The sequence below is a fragment of the Lemur catta genome, chromosome 11 (genome assembly GCF_020740605.2).
Source record: "Lemur catta isolate mLemCat1 chromosome 11, mLemCat1.pri, whole genome shotgun sequence".
NCBI classification, from domain to species: domain Eukaryota; kingdom Metazoa; phylum Chordata; class Mammalia; order Primates; family Lemuridae; genus Lemur; species Lemur catta.
In genome coordinates, this window is record NC_059138.1 from 19071615 (window position 1) to 19094837 (window position 23223).

General features: G+C 39.6%; 1 long non-coding RNA gene across 1 annotated transcript; it reads right to left on the minus strand.

The window, feature by feature from the left end:
- Nucleotides 1-12315: 12315 nt before the first annotated feature.
- LOC123647741 lies at nucleotides 12316-13393 on the minus strand. The gene is made up of 3 exons (XR_006738325.1): nucleotides 13278-13393; nucleotides 12758-12882; nucleotides 12316-12596 (listed from the first exon to the last, which is right to left on the minus strand). It is a non-coding gene; the product is annotated as an uncharacterized LOC123647741 (long non-coding RNA).
- Between the last annotated feature and the right edge of the window lie 9830 nt (nucleotides 13394-23223).

Consider the following 23223-nt stretch of genomic DNA (forward strand, 5'->3'; position numbering starts at 1 on the left):
CTTTGAAAAGTGACTCAAAAATAGAATATTGGAAAGGCATTCTATATAATATGCAAAACAGGATATATCTATGCCACCTTTTATGTTAGGAAATACATAATCTAGAAGGATTCACAGGAAACAGATTAGTGGGAGACGGTGCAAGAGAAAGACTGGTAAAAGAGATTGACTGTTTCACTGTACTCCTATTGCTCTATGGACCTTTTAAATATGTGTTTGTTTTATTTAGTAGGGAAAAAAAATCAATCGAATAATGAAGGGGAAAATAAAACACATCCTTAAAACATGCAGGATACAGAATAGGTTTGGGAAGTAAGGGTCACTTAGGACAGAAGAAATTGCACAGTTGAGTAAGGACAGAGGGCTGGCTTCGTGTGGCCGTCACATGGACCCTCACGAGGCCGCCTGTGTCCTGGGGTGGGCACACTATTTTTTATAGGCTGGCTATGATGCAGCAGTTAAAGCTATTTAAAACTGTTTTTCTTACATATAATTTAATACATTTTAGGAGGAAAAAATATTCCTAGTACTGAATTATTTTTTTCATGTGACTATTCTTAACACTTGTGGGATACAACTTAGGAAATGCTGATTGAAACTCTCAGAAGTAATTATTTAATAGAACAGAAAGATGAGGTTGAAAGAAAGTATTCTAGGTCTGGGGCATCCTGCTTTAGCTCCGGTCTCCTAAGAAAATCAATATTGGTGTTAATTAAGTTTAGGTTGAATAGTGGTGCACCGAGGCTTGTTCAGCACACACTGCCCACAGATAAGTGGGCACGTGCACTGAGGATGGACTTAAAAGTCCACATTGCCCTTTCTTCTCCCCCATCCTTGGCTCACAATACTGTCAGTGAGGAAGGGCTGGGAAGGCCAGCAGTATGGGAGTGGAGACAGTGGGGATAGAGCTGCTTTCTTGCGCCGTCAAGCCTGCATACTTCAGGAGACAGCAACATCAAGGTAGAGTGCCCACAGAGTAAAAACGAAATGTTCGTTTTTGAAAACTAAACTCTGTAATTCAGCAACATTAGCTTTTCTGTTAATGCAAGTTGCTGGGCTCTGGACTTTTTCAGGAAAGAAAACTAAGGGGGAAACTAATTAGGGGAAAATCACATCCTGAATTGCATGCACTGTGAAGGAAATCTTATTTGCTGTGGAATTTTAAGTCAGGGCTTCCCCAGGACAAGGGTAGTTTTGAAGCTGTTTAACCACCAGTACAGCAAAGGAATCCAGCCATTCAGAATGGATATCAGCCTAAATAACTGGTGTGACTGTACAGTTTGTACAGGCTGACTGTACTCTTGAAAGATGAAGATGATAGGAGATGAGCCAGTGTTAGATTTTGTGGCAGAGCCTGTTTGGTCCTCTAGTACTGCAGTCCCCAACCCCCGGGCCATGGACAGTACCGGTCATGGTCTGTTAGGAACCCGGCTGCACAGCAGGAGGTGAGTGGCAAGTGAGAAGTTGCATCTGAATTTACAGCCGCTCCCCATTGCTTGCATCACTGTATAAGCTCCACTTCCTGTCAGATCAGTGGCGGCATTAAATTTTCATAGGAGCATGAACCCTACTGTAAACTGCGTGTGCGAAGGATATAGGTTACACGCTCTTTATGAGAATCTAATGCCTGCTGATCTGAAGTGGAGCTGAGGTGGTGATGCTAGTGCTGGGGAGTGGCTGCAAATACAGAGTATCATTAGCAAAAGAGGTTTGACTACAAAATTAATGCGCTTGAATCATCCTGAAACCGCCCCACCCCACCACCACCACAGTTTGTGGAAAAATTGTCTTCCATGAAACTGGTCCCTGGTGCCAGAAAGATTGGGAACCACTGCTCTAGTACTTGTATCCCCCTATATGGTAACCTGAGCCCTACTTTGTAGCCGGGACACTTGGCAGTCCTAAGGCCATGTGACTAACTTTGGTCAGTGGGAGGTAAGTGACCACCTGGTTCCTTCTGGGAACCTACCTTAAGGGACAGTGTGTTCTTCCACTTTGCCCTTTCTTTTTGTCCCTTTCCCATTTTGCTGTCTGGAATGTGGATGCCACCCTCTTAGACCATGAAGCTGAGGTCACACGTGAATGGGGTTGTGCTGGGTTCCCTGGGCTTTTACCTGACTGAGCAAGAAATTTCTCTTGTTTAAGCCACTGATACTTTGGATTTCCTGTCACCCTCAGCCAAACCTAATTCTAACTAGTGTAGGTTCCAGTCTGCTAGGCAAGTTCAGCTTTATCTTACTTAAAACTCTTAACAATCCTGTGAACAGGGTATTTTTGTTCTCTTTTAGTGGCTTAGGAAACTGAGGTTAAAGAAATATTAACCTGCCTACACACTTTCCAGCCAGAGCCAGCATTTGAATCCATGCCTGATCTTTCTGATTTCAGATCTCCAAGAGTTTAATCCTTGCTTTAGTAATGAATATGAAGCTAAAGAAGGGTATGTAGCGCATGGTTTTGTAACTTTCACGTTTTGGCAGAGCCCCAATTTTGTGGATTTTAAAAAAAAGACGTTGGGTTTTTCAGAGAAATTCATTTGTGGCTTTTTTAAAGTGACAAACATGTTAACTGTGTTTCAGTCAATATTTATCAGGAAAACTTTGTTTTTAATTTCAAAGAAACCTGTATTCCTCTAATTTTCAGTATTGTCATTCACTCATTAGGAGACTTCTATGAAAAGAGAATAATTGGAAGCGAGACTGTGGTTCAGTTTCTTTAGTTATATCTACATTAAAGAAAACTTAAAGAAAATTTGGAATTTTTTAGAATTCTTCTTACTATGCAACAACTCCAGAATGTTCCCAATATTTATTACGTGATAATGCAGAAATTAGAATGACAGTGGAATAAAAGTTATGTGTTGTTTCGACTGTCACATGGAAGCAGCTTCTGCAGCCAGTATTTCTGGAAGATTTAGATATAGAAAAACAGAGAGCTGAGATGGCCCCGTGCTGTGCAGCTGGGGCCTGGGAGGTTGGGTGGTGGGGAGGAGGCTGGCAGGTGGGGCCCGGCGGGTCTGGGGAGGTGAGTAAACTGGGCCCAGTGCAAACAACCAGTTGGCAACAGGACCTGCAGTAGAGATGGGCATCTTGACCTGCAGCCAAGGCTCCTTCTCATGGTGCCCTGAGTGACCCTTCAAGTCCATTCATTCTTGTCCTCAGAGTGGAGCACTTAATTGGTTAGCAAAGCAGTCTCCAAGTGTATTTCTGGGAACACCAGGTCTGTGGGATTTGCCATATGAAAGAGGATGCTGTGGCATGTAAGTTCGGGAAAATGCTGTGTTCTAGTACTCTCCTAGAGAGTCACAGTGCACACTCAGCACTTTGAAAGTCTGTGATGTTGAGAAATCTGTTTAACTTTATTTAACGCATTTTATGAAACTTACTTGAAAATGGAAATTGAATCTCTTTTTTAAAAAAATTTAATGACCTATGGAGCTACTTCACCAATCTTCTAACCAACAGTTAATAATGCTTTCGGAAAGAGTGCTGTCTGAGTAGGTTGAGTTCCACAGAAAAGGCAAGATTTGAGTCTAGCAGCCTGGGACTTTTCTTGATGTCCTCCTTGCTCTTATTTGGCAGTCCATATTCTCTAAAGTTCAGCGGGCGCTTGCTGGTGCACGTTTCGTAGAAACAAAGCTTTAACACTTGAAAGGCCCTTTGAGGTCATTCTGCCGCCTCATTTGCTGGTTGAGCACGCTAAGACTTGAGTCACTTGCCAAAGGCCAAACAGCCAATAAGTGAAGATGCTGGGACCAAATGTGCCATTAGTCAATTTGTAGTGGAAATTGCTTGAGTTAGTTCCGTATTTTCAAGACTTTCTTAGTGATATCTCCAGATTGGGATGGGATAAGAACAGAAACGTTGGTGTCTGATTTCCTGCCAAGGTTTAGGATGAGTAAAATGAGCAAAAGAGGGGGTGCCCTTAGCATAGATGGTGCTTAATAACAGGACCACAGCAGAGGAAGTACGAATCCAGATCAGGACTGTTCCGAAAAATTATTTTATTTGTGCAACTAAGAGTAACTTAAAATAAGCTCCCATTGCGAGAGAATGCAGAAAGTGAGTTCCTTCTGAGTGATTCCTGTGCAGTGAAGTAAAGAACTAAACAGACCATATTGTAGCTATTGCTGTATTTTACGTAGTGAAAGCTGCCTTGAGCCTGTCAATGCTCATTAGCTGCAGGAGGGAATGCTTGTCTGTTTTTCACAGTGTTAAAGGTTTGAAAGCATGTTTTTTTGGAACTTTTTATAAGGCTCATGGTATTGATATCATTAAGGTCCAAATTAATTTAAAATTTTGTCCAAAATTAAAATTTTGCTTCAATTTCGGTTTTCTTTCTTTCATGTTGAAGTTAGTAGACCCTTGCTCATTGATTAGTATATGAAATTGGATCATTTTATTGTTTGTGAGGGGTTCTTTTTCTGTTTTATTTATTGAGTGTCGGAATCTATCACCTGTCATACATTTTTGTGGAGTTAATCTTGAGTGTTTTTCTTTACTTTTTATCAAATGCTATCTGTAGTCTTCTAATGAAACACTATTTGTTACAACCAACGATTTCTGTTGATGTGTGTACTTGTGAAGTTACTGCATTCGGAATGAAAGCTGTACATCTGACCTCAAAATGTAAGGATATTAAGTTTTCTTTCTGATAGCCTGGAAGAAGGGAGAAGAATTGTGAGGTTGTAGCATTGTCCTTTTTCTATTAAATAAGTCAGGAAAATTCCTATAATAACAAACCCTGGGGCACGGCTTCCAAAGTCCAGTCCCTGTAGGAGCCTCTCATTTCCCATAGAATTAAAACAAGATTTGTCTCAGCAATCAGACAATAGAAATTGATGTCTGTTGAAACTCTGAGAATAAATGTAAATGAAACCAAACATGCAGAAGATGACAAAGTAAGTCTTATTTCTAAAAATAAGGAGTTTCCCCCATGGCTGTAGACCTGAGGGCTTTTAATAAGTAATAATCAACATTTACAGCAACTATAATTTGAATCAGGTAATTTTTCTCTTATTTATGCCATCAGGGTAATTCATGAGGGTGTAGCATTTTAGAGGATCCTTCTGAGACAGAAAATGTCTGTGATAGTCAAGTAATTATTGATGTAGTTGAGGATTTTATAATTTGGAGAAGAAAATTCTTTTTTTGCACATGCATATTAATTTTCCGTCTGTTGAACTGGAGCCAGAGAAAGGTGAACTCACAGAGCACTTCACCTTTCTTTGTGCTCTCAAGTCTGGGCCCCCACCTGGTGTGCTCGATATGCTGCTGGAATATCCAGTCACCTCCCTGAGGCACTCTTCAAAACACGGTACATGCATGGCACAATATTTTTTGATCTTTTCCTTCTCGGGTCTTTGTCCACAGTTTAATTAATGTACTTATTATACTCTAGTGTAGTACTCTAATTATTTACTTATATGTCTGTCTCCCTTTCTAAACAGTGACTTCCTTAGAACAGGGTCTGGGTTGTCCTCATTTTGTATTTTACATGGGGTTGAGACAGTAGCTGGAACAGAATAGGTCTTTAGTAATTGTTTGTGGGACTGGACTTCTCCATATAATAAAATAGTGCTTTAGAATCTTTTCATTATAGCAAAGTGATTTTGTCTTTTATTTTTTTAAGTGTTTATATTTAATTATTATGGGTATATAATAAATATATGTTTATAGGGTACATGTGATGTTTTGATACAGGCATACAATGCGAATTCATCAAATCAGGGTAATTGGGGTATCCATCACCTCGAGCATTTGTCAGTTCTTTGTGTTAGGAACATTCCAATTCTACTCTTCTAGTTATTTTAAAGTATACCCTAACTTACTGTTGACTGTAGTCATTTTGTTGTGCTCTCAAATATTGTTCGTTCTGTCTAACTATATTTTTGCACCCATTAACCATCCCCACTTTATACCCCCCTTTCCGCTACCCTTCCCAACCTCTGCTACCCATCGTTCTACTCTCAGTCTCTGTGAGATCCATTATTTTGATATTTAGCTCCCACATATGAGTGAGAATATGCGAGATTTGTCTTTCTGTGCTTGGCTTATTTTACTTAACATAATGTTCTCCAGTTCCATCCATGTTGTTGCAAATGGCAGGATTTTATTCTTTTTTATGATTGAGTAATATTCTACTGTATATATGTACAACAATTTCTTTATCCATTCATCCATTGATGGACACTTGGGTTGATTACAAATCTTGGCTATTGTTAATAGTGCTGCAGTAAACATGGGAGTGCAGATATCTTTTTGATATACTGATTTCCTTTCTTTGGGATATACCCCTAGCAGTGGGATTACTGGGTCATATAGATATATTTTTAGTTTTTTGAGGAACCTCCAGACTGTTCTCTGTGGTGGTGACGCTAATTTACATTCCCATCAGGAGTGTGCAAGGGTTCTCCTTTTTCCACATCCTTGCCAGCATTTGTTATTGCCTGTCTTTTTGATAAAAGCCAGTTAAAATGGCGTGAGATGATATCTCATTGTAGTTTTGATTTGCATTTCTCTGATGTTGAGCATTTTTTCAAATACCTGTTGGCCATTTGTACATTTTTTTTTGAGAAATGTCTATTCAGATCTTTTGCCCATTTTTTAAGTGGATTATTTGATTTTTTTCCCTATTGAGCTGTTTGAGCTCCTTATATATTCTAGTTATTAATTTCTTATCAGATGTGTAGTTTTCAAATACTTTCTCCCATTCTGTGGGTTGTCTCTTCATTTTGTTGATTGATTAATATGCTATGTAGAAGCTTTTTAGCTCGATGTAATTCCATTTGTCCAATTTTGCTTTGGTTGCCTGTGCTTTGGGGGTATTACTCAAGAAATCATTGCCCAGACCAATGTCCTGAAGCATTTCCCCCATGTTTTCTTTTAGTAGTTTCATAGCTTCAGGTCTTAGATTTAAGTCTTTAATTCATTTTGATTTGAATTTTAATATGGTGAGAGATAAGGGTCTAGTTTCATTCTTCTGCATGTAGATATCCACTTTTTCCAGCACGATTTGTTGAAGAGACTGTCCTTTCTCCACTGTACGTTCTTGACAACTTTGTCAAAGATAAGTTGACTATAAATGTGTGGATTTGTTTCTGTGTTCTCTATTCTGTTCCATTGGTCTATGTGTCTGTTTTCATGCCAGTACCATTCTATTTTCATTACTACAGCTCTGTAGTATAATTTGAGGTCAGGTAATGTGATTCCTCCAGTTTTGTTCTTTTTGCTCAGGATGGCTTTGGCTATTCTGGGTCTTTTGTGGTTCCATTTAAATTTTAGGATTACTTTTCTTTTTCTATGAAGAATGTCATTAGTATTTTGATGGGGATTGCATTGAATCTGTAGATTACTTTGAGTAATATGGACATTTTAACAACATTTATTCTTCGAATCCATGATCATGGCATATCTTTTCCTTTCTTCATGTCGTCTTCAGTTTTTCACCAATGTTTTATAGTTTTCATTATAGAGATCTTTCCCTTCTTTGGTTAAGTTTATTCCTAGGTATTTTGTTCTATTTGTAGCTATAATAAATGGTATTACTTTCCTATTTTTTCCTCAGATTGCTTACTATTGACATATAAAAATGCTACTGATTTTTGTATGTTGATTTTGTATCCTCTAACTTTACTAAATTTGTTTATCCAATCTAATAGTTTTTCTAGTGTGGAGTCCTTAGGTTTCTTTAGATATAAGATCATATTGTCTATAAACAAGAATAATTTGACTTCTTCCTTTCCAATTTGGATTCCCCTTATTTCTTTCCCTGTCTGATTGCTCTAGCTAATTGTGTCTTTTAAGAGTTAGAAGTATTAGGTTGTTCACACATTAAGTGCCATGTGAATTGTATTTAACTCTTGGTAGTTTTGAGCCTGGAGCCTCATGAAGCATATGTAATTCACATGTGTCTTCACCGTGGGAGCCATGAGAACTATTTTTCAAGTTATGTATAACTCACGCACAGAAAATAATAAAAAATAACAAATTTTTCATTAAATTAGAAAGAATCATTTTGTTTTTGAAGTTTTTATTCTATTTTAGTAATAAAACACTGTGGCCCCAAGGAAAACATTTTTTTTCCCTAGTGTGGCAGTCAACATGTTAAGTATGAGATGTTCAATTTCCTTAAGTATTATGTTTGACAGTTGATAGCTCTGAGAGTTCACTTTGAAACTTCTTGTTTTATTTTTATTGTGAAGGTACATCCCTAGTATTTCAAATACACATTTTGGCTTGTGATTATCTTTTAAATTTTTTTTAGAGCAATTTTTGTGAAACCATGGATAAGTCAAAAATTCATGTTATTTTCTAATATTAGTTTCATTGTGGAACCAGTGCAGCACAGACAGCTCGAAATATCAATGAAGTGTTGGGAAGGATGTGGTTAATGAATGCACGGTATGTCCATGGTTTCAGAAGTTCCATTCAGGAGATTTTAATCTTGAAAATGAACCATGTGGATGACCTGAGACCAAGGTGGATAATGATGAGCTGAAAGCTGTAGTGGAAGCAGATCTGTCTCAACCTATGTGTGAATTAGCAGCAAGGTTGAAATTACTATACCAACCATATTGGACCATTTGAAACAAATGGGCAAGGTAAAGAAGCTGGACACATGGGTTCCACATGAATTAAACGAGCATCAGAAGAGAAATTGTCTTGAAGTTTGCCTTTCTTTGCTGTTGACATAGCAGTGAACCATTTCTATACCGTATTGTTATGTGTGATGAAAAATGGATTATTTTTGACAATCACAGCGTTTGGCACAATGGTTGGAAAAAGATGAAGTGTGGAAACATAGGCCAAAACTGAGTTTTCATCCAAAAAAGCTAATGGTGTCTGTTTGTTGGTCCAACACTGGTATTATCCACAACAGCTTCATGAAAACCAGTCAATTGATTACAGTGGATGTCTACTGCAACCAGTTGGATGAAATGATGAGTATACTTGTCATTAAACAGCCAAGATTAGTCAGTAGAGGCCAATTCTCTTGCAAGGCAACACTCAGTCGATCACATATCACGCAAACAATGCTGCTCAAATTATAGAAGCTGGACTTGGAAACTCTCTGTCATCCACCGTATTCACCAGACCTTGCACCTAATGACTCCCACTTCTTCCAGGCTTTTGACCACTTCTTGCTAGGAAAAATATTCAATTCTCAATAAGCTGTGGAAAACACCTTTCACGGTTTCATTGCCACTCGCTCTCTAGGCTTCTTTGCTGCTGGTATAAACAAGCTACCATTAAAATGGCAAAACTGTGTCGAAAGTTTAGGTTTATACTTTGATTAGTTGTACTGCTTGTTTGAGAGGTTAATTAACTACACTTTTGATTGGAAATTGAACATTTCATATTTAATGACCTAATAACTGACTCACTGTCAGAATTGAAAAAAACATGATAGTACTCCTTATTGCTTTTATGAGTCTAGTGGACTCTTTACTCTTTGCAAAAATACCACTGATACTGATCCTGCATCTTAATATTCTACTGTATAAATAACTATATTCTGTGTTACAGATTGTGTGACAAAACTGAGACTCTAAAGTTTGTGGGTAGGAGATCGAAGAAGAAATCAAGAGAAGATTCTTCTGTGCTTTGTAAATGTGTGCCTTTAGGCCATCATGGAATGAGATATTTTCTCAGATTGAGTTCCCCTGAGAGAGACAGGGATGCCAGTGCACATGGTTTATTTGGAAGGTGAAGGAAGTATCCTGAGGGGAGTAGGGAAGTGAGATAGGGAAGCAGCCAATAAAGTGTGTGCAGTTAAGAAAATTACCACTAGGCCATTGGAGCCTAACTTTGCTAGAAGCTGGATTATTTACACATTAGCTCTGGCCAATCACTGAGAGCCAGTCAACAGTAGGGTGCCGGCATTGATTGCATCACTCTGCCTGCCATGTGGGTCCCCATCCATGCTCGTGGCCCGGCAGAGGGATGCGGCAGCTGGCCACCTAAGTCCAGCAGAAAGCACAGAAACAAGGCCGGGAGAGTAGGCATGGGCAGGTGGTGTCAGCTACAGGTATAGCTGTGTGATTGCTTATTTGACATTTCAGTCTCAGTCCTTTGAATCATGAATTACCCAGATAGAGATTATTTAAAACAGATTTAAAGATCAGAGAAAAATACTTAAGCACAATATTTTCTACTGTTTGAACCTGGGTAATTCTTCCTCCAAAAGGGAAGGAAGGTTTGTGAAAGATCATTTTGACTGAGTAGATCTTACTTTTTACAACCCCCTACTTGAACTTTGGTACTTGATTGCTTAGTCTGTCTTTGAATTGCTCTAATTATTATGAGGTTCTTCCTTATATTGAGCAGAAATCTGCCTGTGTTCCTGCCTTTATCCTCTTAAGCCCTCAAGGAGCAAGGTATAAACGAATGTTCTGTACATTCTCATGTAAGCTTCAGAACAAGCTTGGCAGGTAGGTATCATCTCCTTCCCTTTTACAGATAAGGTGACTGAGATTCAGAGACTGAGGATTCTAAGTTATTTTAGAGACAAAATGATTTAGCAAAGTCATGGCTGACTCTGCATCTGCAGTAGTTTTTCAGCATGAAAAGGGAAGCCAGTGACGCTCCCTGCTGTGCAGAAAATCTTCATCTCCCTAAATCCAAACTGTTCCTTGAAATAGAGTAGGAGGTAGGGAAAGAAAGGTTTTCTTATCATATGCATACCTGTTCCCTCTCCCCTTTTATTTGGAAATGTCACTAAACTTTAGGAGTTCTCATGGCATCTGGTTAATTGTAATCTATTAAGTGAGTCTCTTTGGTCTGTAGTGGTCATTGAGTGTGAATAGGGAAATCAAATGATATGCACACTGCATGTATACATGTTAGGTCTCTCTGTATCACACAGAGTAAGGACTCAATGAATATTTGTTGACTTCTGAAGCATCACATGGGCCTTTGAAGTAGGGAGGTTGGGAGGGCGGGTATCTGTGGAGTGCCACATACAGCCTGCACCTAGCTACAGGGGTCCTGAGGCTGGGTTGGATTAAAGCAGCATAGCTAGAAGGTAGTAACTGATGATCCCTGATCAAAAGAGGGAGGCAGAGTCACAGATAAAAGCTGAGGGAGTGTTAAGGATGAAGGGCAAAACTGCAAGTGGAATGCCTGGGAGGAAGGTCAGAAACCAGCAGGAATTAGAATGAAGACTAGATTCCAACTCAGAGAGCAGTTCTGGACAAGCGGCATAGGACTGAGGTTGTACAGTGAGGTATACATGATCAAACCCTCCATCCTGCCTTTCCACTTCCAGATTTATGCCCTAGAGAATCGTTGGAACAGGTGCATAAAGAGAAGTGCAGAGAGGCACTACCATTTAACTTTTATGGATGCAGATACAAGAATCAAAAATACAAATGCATCCATGGGATTGATAAACACTAAATTCAGGATAGTGCTTTGAACCCATTTTTCTTGTTAAAGCATGATTTTGAATAGGACTACCAATTTGGAAGTCATCTTTAGAAATGACACTGTCCAGAATCGTGTTCTCAGTTAACAGACAGGGGTGTTATGTGTTTGTGTTATTAGCTCATATGGCACAGAAAGAAATGCAGGGCTAGAAAGACGTGAAGAGAACATCAGGTCTCTGCTTGTGGAACTGGCCAAGCCAAGATGCAAGGGTGGAAATTCCAGGTTGCTAGTGATAGGACTGGGAATAGAAATCAGGTTTTTCTGACTGCCAGTCCAGCACTCTGTCTACAACACCATGTGCCCTCTCCTGATGAATGATCTTCTCTGTAAATTTGTGTCACTGGGATTGTCTAATATTAGAGAGCACTTTGGAGAACTCCAATGCTTTAAGTTTGCACACATCACCAAGCCTTGTGTGCATTTTCTTCTGTGAAAATATTAGGGTCTGTCCACATTTCTTTTTTCCTTTCCAAATTTTTTGTGAGTGTGCCCCAACTTTATATAGATCATTTGTTCCTGAAAAACCTTGGTAGGAGAAATTCTTAAAAAGTTGTCAATAATTAAATAATTTCAGTGAGGAACATTTTAGTGGTCCAGAGCCCCCAACCTGGCATCCATTGATGCTATCACAACACGAAATTCCTTAAAATTTGACATACTTGCTTCAAAAATTAGCATAGTTAACGTTTGCTGTGACATAGCTCTTTATGTGCTTTTGTAGAGCCTGTTTGTAACCATTGCACACCATGAGTTTAAGACTACAGTCAAAAGCAAGAAACATCACATTTCTGTAGCAAAACACCCATGTTTCTTAAATTCTGTTTGATGGGAAAATAATCAAACAGAACAATGTAGACGCAATAAATCACTGAAAACAATTTTTGTAGGTTTAATGCTTGAAATTACCAGAGTTGTGAATTAGCCAACCCCAAGTACTCCGAGATGAGAACTCCTATGCAGTATGCTCCAGCTGTCAGGCCTCCATGACGTCCACTGGTGACTCTTGTCCTGTGGTGCTCAGCTACCCTTCCAGTGATTGGTAGCCAAATAGTTCTTAAATGCTAAGAAATGTCACATACTGAAAATAGGGGTATTGAAAGGAACTACCTGTGAAGCTGAAATCTCTTGACTCAAGTGGGAGTATGGGTGTATGTGATGAGGAAACAGACACTGTGGTGTGTGCGTTTGTGTATATGTTTGTGTGTGGGAGAGGTTAAAGGAAAAAAGAGAAAAGAAAACCAATGTGTTAGAATTTCTTAAAGATGCACGGTCAAGTCAGCTTCACTCTCCCATTCCTCTGCATATCCTCACCTCTGAGATGTGGCACTTACGTGTGATTCCATTCACAGCCACAGGGCTTTGACTTCTTGCAAGCTTCTGTGCCTTGTGGCACAGAATGAGAGACTGATAGATTGCTTGGCTCGCTTGTCATCAGTGGTTAGTGATGTCCAATTGCCTATTTGTAGATCGTAAAAAAGAAAACGAATCAGAGGTACAGTTTGTTAGAGCTCAAAAAAAGTGGCAAAATTTGGATTGTCAAGGATCATCCTTTAGTATTCCTTAGTCTTCTCTGCCCCAGGTGTGCTTAAAACTTAGGTGACTACTTCTAGCCGAAGAAATCATCCCTTACCTGGCTCTGCCTGGATATGCTGAAATATATTATTGGGACACTTCTGTTCTCTTCAGTGTAATACTACTGTAATGCCTAAAATGGTTTGGGTGTAATTCTGTCTGCAGCTGAGGAGAGAGGTAGATGGTCTACATAATTTGATTTATAGTAATTTTCAGAACATGAAACATACAAAAGGAAAAACCAAACTTACTCCTGCTAATTTCAGAGTAAAAAAATACCTATTTCATGAGGACAAGGGAGAAGCTGATGTGTTGCCTGTCGTCAAACACGCTGGTCCTGAAGTGGTGCGTTCAGATGTCTCCTCCTCTTTTCTCCCTTTTGTCAGCAGATGGCGTCTTGCTGTTTCCGATCCCTCTTCTGCTTGCTGTGCCTTTTTATTCCTTTCCTCCCTCCTGTCCCCCACACCCTTGGCAAACATTTGTCACGAGGATGGATGCTGTTATAAAAAAGCCTCCCTGTGACATGCTGTCTTTTCGAAGGACAAGAAGGAAAGGAGGAAACAGGTTTTCATTGCTTAAGGCACATTACAACTGGCTCGTTTTCTCTGACACATTTACTAGACAAGCACTTGTTTTCTTTTAGAAGTGGATCTGGTATTTAATTTTAACAGTTAGATTTGCCTCTATGTTTTTGTTGTTGTTTTGCATGTAGATGATTCTTGTTTCTCTTTCAGGTTAAATGGGCACCTTTTGTTAATTTTACCTTTTTTTTAATATAAAGGTATTTTGTAAAGATAAATACTTGATGTATAGATAAAGTAGATTTAAATAGATTTGTATTTAGTTTTGAGAGTGAAACTGATAAGGCAGTGATTTGGGCTAGTCACCTTGTGACAGACGCATAAAGTAATTTATAACAATATAAGTAAAATGTACTGCCTGGGACAATAGTAGGTGCTCAGTAAATTTGAATGTGTATCCACGTGCCCTCCCAGGACACACGCATACACACACACACACACACACACACACACACACACACACACACAGAGTGTATATACAAGACGCTAGGCACTAGAAAAAAGACAAAACCACACAAGTCCTATGCTCATATTGCTTAAAGAAGAAATAAAACCACATAAGGTAGAAAATGATGACACTATTGGAGCAGCAGAGATGGAGTGCTGGAAGTTGACTTCTTTCTCCCAGAGATGACTCTTAGGCCAGAGTATGGTTTATGGAAGATTTTAATGCAAAAAGTGGCAGTCGTGCAGAAAGCAGAACAGTGGGTAAGGCTTGAACGGGTGGAGATGGAGGTGAGACAGGCAGAGGAATATTTTAAAAGATTTTTATTTGTCTTTACAAGAACTACTTTATTGTGGTACAGTGGAATTTTCTAATCAGAGGCTGAGATTGGAGGTGAATATTCCTACTGGTCTGTGAGTAGTTTTCGTATAGACTTGCCAGCAGCCTGTATGGGCTGTTGGATGGCTTACTCTCTTTGGTCCAAATGTGGTAGCTGTCATGTTGGAAGTGAGAAAATAGCTTGGCAGCAACTTCACCAGGACTCCAACTTCAGTAGTTTATAGCACAGTGTTGGGTATATTTCCCGTGGATATGGAGTAGGGGGAAATTAACTTGGTAACCATCTCTAAAGATATGTCAGCAAGAAGCTTTTCAGCTTAATGGTGAAATAATCACATGTGAAATAGCTCTCTAATTTTTTTCATATACATCCTTGTAAAAATGCTTTGAAGTAGATAGGGAATAAGAGAATCAAGCCCTAGTGAGCCATCCAAAAGTTACATAGAATGTTTTATGTTTGTTGGACATTGTATCATCCAAATTCAAGTGTGGACCTTAGTCTACAGTCTATAAAGTGAACCTCCATTGGCACCAAAATCTGCTCAGACTAGTAAACTATTAAGTAATGGACTAAGGTTTATACTCTCCATTCGTGAGTTGAAAATCATCACAATGAGGAAAACACTAATACCCACAAACAGTAACGTAGCAGAGTCTTTAAGTAAGGGCCATATAACTGCAGTGTCCTGAGTTTCCTCAAATATTAAGAATGGTTTGAGTGTGGCTGAGTTGTGGTTTTCACCCCCGGCCTTTCGTCAACCACAGCTTAGCTCTGCTGCTCCACGGAGAACCTTCGGAAGCTGGAGAAGGGTGTAGGGGTGCGGACCTCGTCTAGTCTACATCTATGAAGTAGAGGATGGATTTCTGTGTAGAAAGACATTGAGTAGAAATTGCGTCCCACCGCATTGGCCTTGGTGTATACATTTGGCATGTCTTATAGAAGTGAAGTTCCAGTGACCTCACTACTGATGCGTTAGCCAGGAAAGGGCTGGTCTCTCCCCCTCCTCTCCTTCACCTTCAAATGCCTCCCCATCTCTTACACTGTTTAAATTGGAAATTTGGAGGCACTTATTTTTCCTCAGGTTTAGCAACCCCATTTTGATTGTAAGCCAAAGTTAGAAGGTTCAGTGATATGACCTCTGACAGGTTAGATTGCCGGTCCTATCAGTCATGAAGATCAGTAGCATCTGAAGACTTCTGTTTACTCACCAGTGATATTAGGATCTAAGACCTGTTTGACTAGAGAACATAGATTCTTAACCTGGAGTCCACAGAAGGTCTTCCTTAAAACTATATATGTAGTTAAGTGTTTCTGGGACCCTTATCATTTTTTGGATTTTCAGAGGGAATTTCCCCCTCCCCCAAATTAAGAAATCTCTGCCTTAGAAGTTATTGTGAAGTTGATAAGAGATAATAGAAAATGCTGTAATAATGGGAAAAGTGGCATTATTTCAAGTAGATTATAATTATTCCCTACTTAGACCATTTAATTAATCTTTAAACTCTTTTGGAACTCCCTGATAAAGAAATTCATTTTCGCAAAATCTTCCCCCCTCCCTGCATCCTCCCATCTCTCCCTTCTTTCCAGTTGCAGAAGATCGAGAATAGAAACTTGAGTACCATTTTCTAGGCTTCAACAGTTACCAAACCTTTAGTTCTATTCCAGGTATATTTTCCCTATTGTTGACATGTTCCCACCTTCTGCTGATGCTTTGTTATTTGAAACTGACTTTAATTTCCATAATATTCTTCTGGTTGCTTTTGCCTTAGTGTTATTTCAGCCCTATTTCTTTATTTATGGAGAAAAGATGGATTTTCTTTTATCAGTAAGACTAAATTATTAATCCAATCCTGTGAAAGAGGCACCTTCAGTTACTTACCCCTGATTTAAACTTATTAAATGTTCTTTTGAGTAAGCTTATCTTTTGTGGTCATAACCAGAAAGTGGAAAAACAATCTAGTAAAGAAATCTAGATTTTTTTTCATAAGTCTCTTGCATTCTAAGCCAGATATTGTTTCTCAGCCTTTTGGATTGTTTATTACTGTATAACATACCATCTTAAAATTTACTGGATTAACATAACTATCATTTTATTTGCTCGTAAGTCTGAGTCTGAGCTGGGGCTCAGCTAGGTGGTGGTTCTGCTGGTCTCTCTGATTATCTGCAGTGGCTTCCAGTAAGATAGAGGCTGGGGCTGAAATATCCAAGGCAGTTTACTCACATGTCCAGTGCCTTGATGGGGATAGCTGAGAGCTTTTGTGTGGTTTAGTCTTCTTCATAGGGCAGCTGAATATCATTAGCTATTCTGAGAGGACAAGCCCCAGTATGCAAGCACTTACCAAGCTTCTGCTTGCATTATGCTTGCTAATGTCCCATTGGTCCAGCCCAGAGTTGGTATGGGAGGGCATGACACATGGGTGGGGTTACCAGAGAGCATGGTGCATTAGGTACCACCAAAATAATATGCCACACTAGCATATGAAAGTAACTCATGAAATATTTTTATTGAATGGGTGACTTAAATTTTCATTGTAGTATAATTCACATTTCTTCCCTGACACAGCTACTGTTTAAGGTTAATATGCATTCAAATGATCCCTTTATTTATTTATATATTCATTTATTTAGATAATCTAGTTTTTTTCCAGTGTCGTCAATCCATATGCATTACTTAAAATTTGTTTGAAATTTGAAAGTGCAGAATTTTTATGTAATTCCAGCCTTTTTAACTTCTGTGGGTAGAGAAGGTATCCTGTTTTTTGCAAATATCTATACGTTTTACCTAAATGGTAACTCCTAAGTATTCTTCCCTTTTACTTACAGCCTGTCTGAGCACTAAGACTGTGGAAAATAAAGTTTGTCTTTTGTTCTAGGAAGCTCAGGTGTAGAAATCTAAATTAGACAACAGATGAAAGAAGTTTGAGGTGATTGAGTGGGGGGTGTGATTTTTGTTATAAAAGTATGTTTCTGTATATTTAAGAATTTCATTTTGGATTAGAGGCTACCAAAAAAAGAATATATTTAAGAATTTGTTAACTCACCATTGATTACTTGACATAGTAGGGAAAGGATGGTAAAAGGTGAAATAGAATCTTTTAATTTTTTTTTTTTTAGTTTAGAATTTATTTTTATTTATTTATTTTTTAAATTGAGAAAGAGTCTTGCTCTATTGCCTGGGCTTGAGTGCCATGGCGTCAGCCTAGCTTACTGCATCCTCAAATTCCTGAGCTCAAGCAATCCTCCTGCCTCAGCTTCCTGAGTAGCTGTCACTACAGGTACACGCCACCATGCCTGGCTAATTTTTTTTATTTTTAGTAGAGACGGGGTCTCGCTCTTGCTCAGACTGGTTTCAAACTCCTGACCTCAAGCAATCCTCCCGCCTCAGCCTCCCAGAGTGCTAGGATTACAGGCGTGAGCCACCACACCCAGCCAGTTTAGGATATTTTTTAAAGTTCTAGGAGTTGCTGTCATTTGAGGACAATCATAAGCAAATAATAAAAACAGAGCATCAATGGTTTTAAAATATTTCAAGGAAATCATTGGCTATGACACAGCTGGTCTGGAGTCAGTCTTCCACAGATTGATAAACATCGAGTCATTTTTCCAGGGTGAGTAATAGCCTTTCTCTTAGTTTGAAATATTTAAGGAACATTTTAATTTATGAGAAAGGTCTGATGGATGATTAGAATCACAGAACACTGAAGTGCTTCAGCACAGTACTCCTGAGTGTACTTAAGTAAAGAACTTCTCAAGCTTGGCCACGCATGCAGATCTCCAGGGGTCTGGTTGAAATGCAGATTCTGATTTAGTAGCTCCAGGATGGAGCCTGAGGTTCCTCATTTCTGATGGGCACCCAGGTGGTGCAGGTGCTGCTGTTCTACTAGCAAGACTTGAGAGTTGGTAACCCTCCTGGAGTCTTTATCATGGGCAGGCCTCTGGGGTGAGCCCGCTCAGTCCCCTCACCCACTGGTATGTGCCTTTCACTTTTGTCATCATTTTCCACCGGGACAAATGGAAAGTCTTTCAGCGTCTTTTCACACATTCTCAAGCTGTTCATCTCACATTTAGGAAATATATATTAATTTAAAACTGTCTTCTTTGGGATACGGCATTAAGTCATTTGTATAAATCTGGCCTTTGTTAATGGCTATGATTTGGAAACAAAAAAAGTTTTTTGGTTTCTATCAAATGGATTAGCCCATCAGAGATTTATTCTCAAGACCCTTGTATCTGGGTATGACAGGGCATCTGCCTGTATCAGATTCTCTTTCAAAGCCAAGGTATATGGAGGCCAACGTTTGCCGAGTGCTAGCCTAATGGAAATGGGATCAGGTGTATTCACCAGCATAATTGCGTGGCTGCCCGAGTCACCCTCAGGACTTCCTCTGAACGCAGGGTACCAGGAGGTGTGGCCATCCTTCCTTCACTCTGGTGGATTTGTTTCTCTGGGACTCTGTTTCTTATATTGAGTTTAAACATATCTCTAGAAGTACTGAAGACTAAACTGCTGTCAAAAAACAAAATTACAACAAATTTAGTTTAAAGATTAGCTTTTATTTGCTATTCTAGAATTGGGCAACACCTGGTTCTATAAAATAGAATAAAATAGAGTAAGTATTTCGATGAGCAAAGGAGGTTGGCTTTATAGGCAGAAAAAGGGCTGAAGGAAGCAGAAACAGTGAACAAGAAGCAGATTAGTCATTTCAAAGTTACTTTCCTTTTAAAGGTTAAAGCAGAGGGGACTTCCTTATCATGCTAAAACTGGCCTGTGTGGGGATTGGGCTGTCATCTCTCTCTCTCCCCCCTGATTTCTTGGAACAACTTAGTTTCAGGCTGTGGCTTGATACTCAGCATGAATAACTCACTTTTGATTTGGTCTATTGGGCCTAGTTCAGGTGCTCAGTCCAAACCAGTGGCCTCCTATAAATTTTATTTACCACTGCGTTATTTTTTAATGCAGACGCTTCACAGTATAGTCTTTTCTCCCAAACTTCCTCTTTGTGGGGGTGGGAGGGGAAGCATTGTAAATGCAGCCCTTATATAAATATTAATACATATAGCTCATCCAAATGGACCTGCCAAAAAACAAGGATTTTTTACTTAGAAAATGTTTTTAATTGAAAAATTAAGTACCGATCTCTACCTGAGAAGGCGCTGCCATGATCTACCGTTAGTGGAACTCATGCTTGAACAGGTTTGCTCAGAGAGGCAGGTAACAGGAGTGAGGGCTTTGGAGTCAGACAGACTCCAAATTTGAGTCCGAGCTCTGCTGTTACTAGCTGCATGGCCTTAGGCTGAACCTGATTTAAATTTTTCTGAATCAAATTAAATCTGGTGCAGGTTCCCACTTACAGGGTGTAAGGGAAGTTCACTCTCAGTCATTGCTGGGATCCTTCACCCCCCAGAAGGGAAGAGGGACCACTGACCCTCCCCCAGTTGTGGTCGCCACTGTTCGCTGTTCATATACCTGGCCCAGTCCGTCCCCTGTGGTCCACTCCAGAGGGAGCCTCTAAGTGCTTTGCGAGGGGGTTTTTGCAGAGTGCAGACCCTGCGTTCTCACCACGGAAACCCTGACAACATCTTCACCTGAAATCCTGTCTCCAGCAGGTGTGTGAATGGGTCGGGGCTTTGCTCCTCCTGGGACTGTAACCTTTTGCCCTCCCAGTTTTTGGGAAGTGAGCCCCAGGAGTTGAGTCACTCCCTGCTTTGTTCCCACAGGCCCACAACCTCCACACTCACCTCTCTGGGAGGCTCCAGCACCTAATTCCCTCAGCCTCCACCTCCAGAACACAGAGGTCTCAAGATAGTTCACCCTATGCCTGGAGAACGGCTTCTTTTTTTCCTAAAACAACAACAACAAAAATTTGTATACAGCTGCAACTAACACTTATTATGTGCTTATTACTTGGAGTCAGATACTATTCTAGAAGACCATTAAGTATCTTCACTTTAATTAACATAACCCTGGATGGTATTATTCCCATTCATATAAGGAAATTGTGGCTCAAAGGGTTTGACCGTGAGCCTATAGCTAGTGAGTAGAAGAATCTGAATTTGAACTCACATCTCTTTCATTCCTAAACCATGGAAACCTGGTTGCTGAGTTCTCACTTTGCCAATACCTGTTGCATTGTGGGTGTATTTCTTAAGTATAGGTCCCTTATCTGAGAAAATCATAGGGTCGTTGCGTTCCAGAGTATCCTTCCATCTAAAAAATCTGTGCTTCTACTCAAATGCTGTCTTCCATCTTTTTAAGCGAGAAAACTGGTCTTCAAACCGTTAACAAGAACGGAACTGCAGCAATCCGAGGGAAGCGTAGCCCAGTGGGGGGAGATACGCAGTGTCCATTGTTAGGAATCCGTACTCAAACGCTCTGGCTCTGGCATGCATGGAGGAGCTTGCAAATACTTGAAAGACCTGATGGTGACGATCTTTGAAAAATCATGCAGTGTTTAAAAGGGGTCGAATACAAGAGAAAAACAACCTTTGTCCAAATTTTACATAACATGAGAGACTCTGGAAGCCACCTGGATGCTCTGGCTATTGTCTGTCAGTGAAATCTTAAAACATATAGTTAAATGGATGGATGACTTGTGAACTTTAAGAAATTATATTAGAGTTTAGTAGGTCCAACGTGAGTTCATACATTAAGGGCATGTTGTTGACATATTTTGTCTTGATTTTACCAAAGCACATGACCAAGAATTCTGTGAAGATGGTGATGTATTGACTATATTTGTGGTTCCCCCCCACCTTTTTTAATCTAACTTTAGGTTCTCACCTTTACTGTATACTTATTAGAAGAGAATTTCCAAGGAGAGGGCCCAGGAATACACATATTAAAAAAATCTCACAGGTTTACTGCAGCCAATCCATAGACTGGTGTTTAGGAAACACAGAAGTTTTCAAACTTTTAGAGGGCAGTGAGTCCTTTCATAAACTGAAATCGTGTATGAGACTCTACCGTGTAAAACAGATAAAGTGCTATCTTACTAGTGTAAGTTTTTTGAAGTTTGTAATGTTTATTTACTGCATTGTCATTAACATCGAGGCTGTTATGAAAATGTAAAAAATGTTAAGTCATGTGTTGTTAACTGTATAATAGCTGTATTCACATCATCTTTTGTGTTTAATGAAACTGTATACTTTGCTGTAGTATTTTAAAATGCATGGTATTTTAAAAGTCTGTTCTAATAGATAATTGTTTACAAATCATAACAGTTTTTTGTTTTTAAATAACTCGCCTAGGATCCCAGCGTACTTCTCAGTTCAACCAATCTAAGGGAGGGAATATTTGTTTCAGTGCTGTAACCCCATAACTAAACTTAGGAAACAGTCGCTCACATTCCTTATCATAAATCTAGTCATACAGGAAACATCTAATTCTTAGAATAAATATTTACCTCCTCTCAAGTAGGATGTTATCACAAAGGACTTTTTACAGTGCCATGAAAACAAGGCCATACAGGTGCCCCTGAGCCTTGCCTGGCGTTTAACCGAAGCCCACGCTCAGGTGTGGTTTTGCGTTTGTGTGCCTGCTTGAACAGCTTCAGGAGAGCAGACTGTGCATGCAGGTATTTTTCACAAGACCCAGTCGGAGCTACAGCTTCTCTCACCAGCGTCACACTTACTAGAAGTTCATGTATGAGCACAGAGCAGGCAGAACAGCCTCCTGTGAAGGCTGCAAGGTTGCCTGGCCCGGACAGGTTCATTTGGCACACATCACATCAATGGGCAGGGGTCTGCAGTACGTGAAAAGTTTGCAAATCAGTTCAGGGTGTTTTCTCAAATTATAGCTTAAAAATATCTAAAATACATTTGAACATCAGAAACAGATGTGTATGGTATCCTTGGAGCACTTCCATAGGAGTCTTTTAAAAAACAGTCTAACTGGATGCCTGATATTTGTTAGGAAAAATATTTGGTCCCCTGTGGAATACAGAAATAAAGTTGGGGACAACTGGTGATGCAGGTGAGAAAAATAACTACAGTTCAGAACGTGAGTTTGTGTACAAAAAGAAAGAACAAAGTACCTTTTAGTACAAATGACCTCTTCTGGCCAGAAAGTGAGGGAACATTTCCTGGAAGAGGAAGTGTTGGGGGAGGACTTTGGGAACACAAAGGACTAGGATATAAGAATGTCAGGGAGAAGAAAAGGAGATGTCCTAGGGCACATTAGCTTTTGAGAGAATGTAATTTCAGGGAAAATAATCTAGATATCACTACCTTCTTAAACAGATAACCTTCATTAAACATATTAGCTCTACCATATGTGCATTTGAAAATACCCATTAATAAACTCAAAAAAAGACCATTCTCGCTGGGCCTAGTGGCTCATGCCTGTAATCCTAGCACTCTGGGAGGCTGAGGCAGGAGGATCACTTAAGCCCCAGAGTTTGAGGTTGCAGAGAGCTACGATCATGCTACTGCATTCTAGCCGGGGCAATAGAGGGAGACTCTGTCTCCCATCCCCCCCTCCAAAAGACCTTTCTCTACATTCTACTGTTTAAACAGATAGGTTTCTTTCAGAGTTAATACTGTCTTACAGTGATTTACTTGATCATATTTAGACTTTTGAGTTGTACTTTGCCCAACTTGGCTGCCCCTTTGATACCTACATGCGTCATAAGTTTGCCCTAAACCTAGCATTTGCAAGAATTACAGCCACTCATTCATTTGTTCGCCCACGCTGGCAATATTGAGCAGCTATTTATGTGCCAGGTCCTGCAGAGTTCCAGGTACCCAACAGTGCACAAGTCAGAACTGGACAGGTGAATCAGACGCCTGGAAACCACCTGAAGTTCTTATCATTAAATTGTATTTAAAAAGATAACAATGCAGCTTTCCCTACAAACTGAT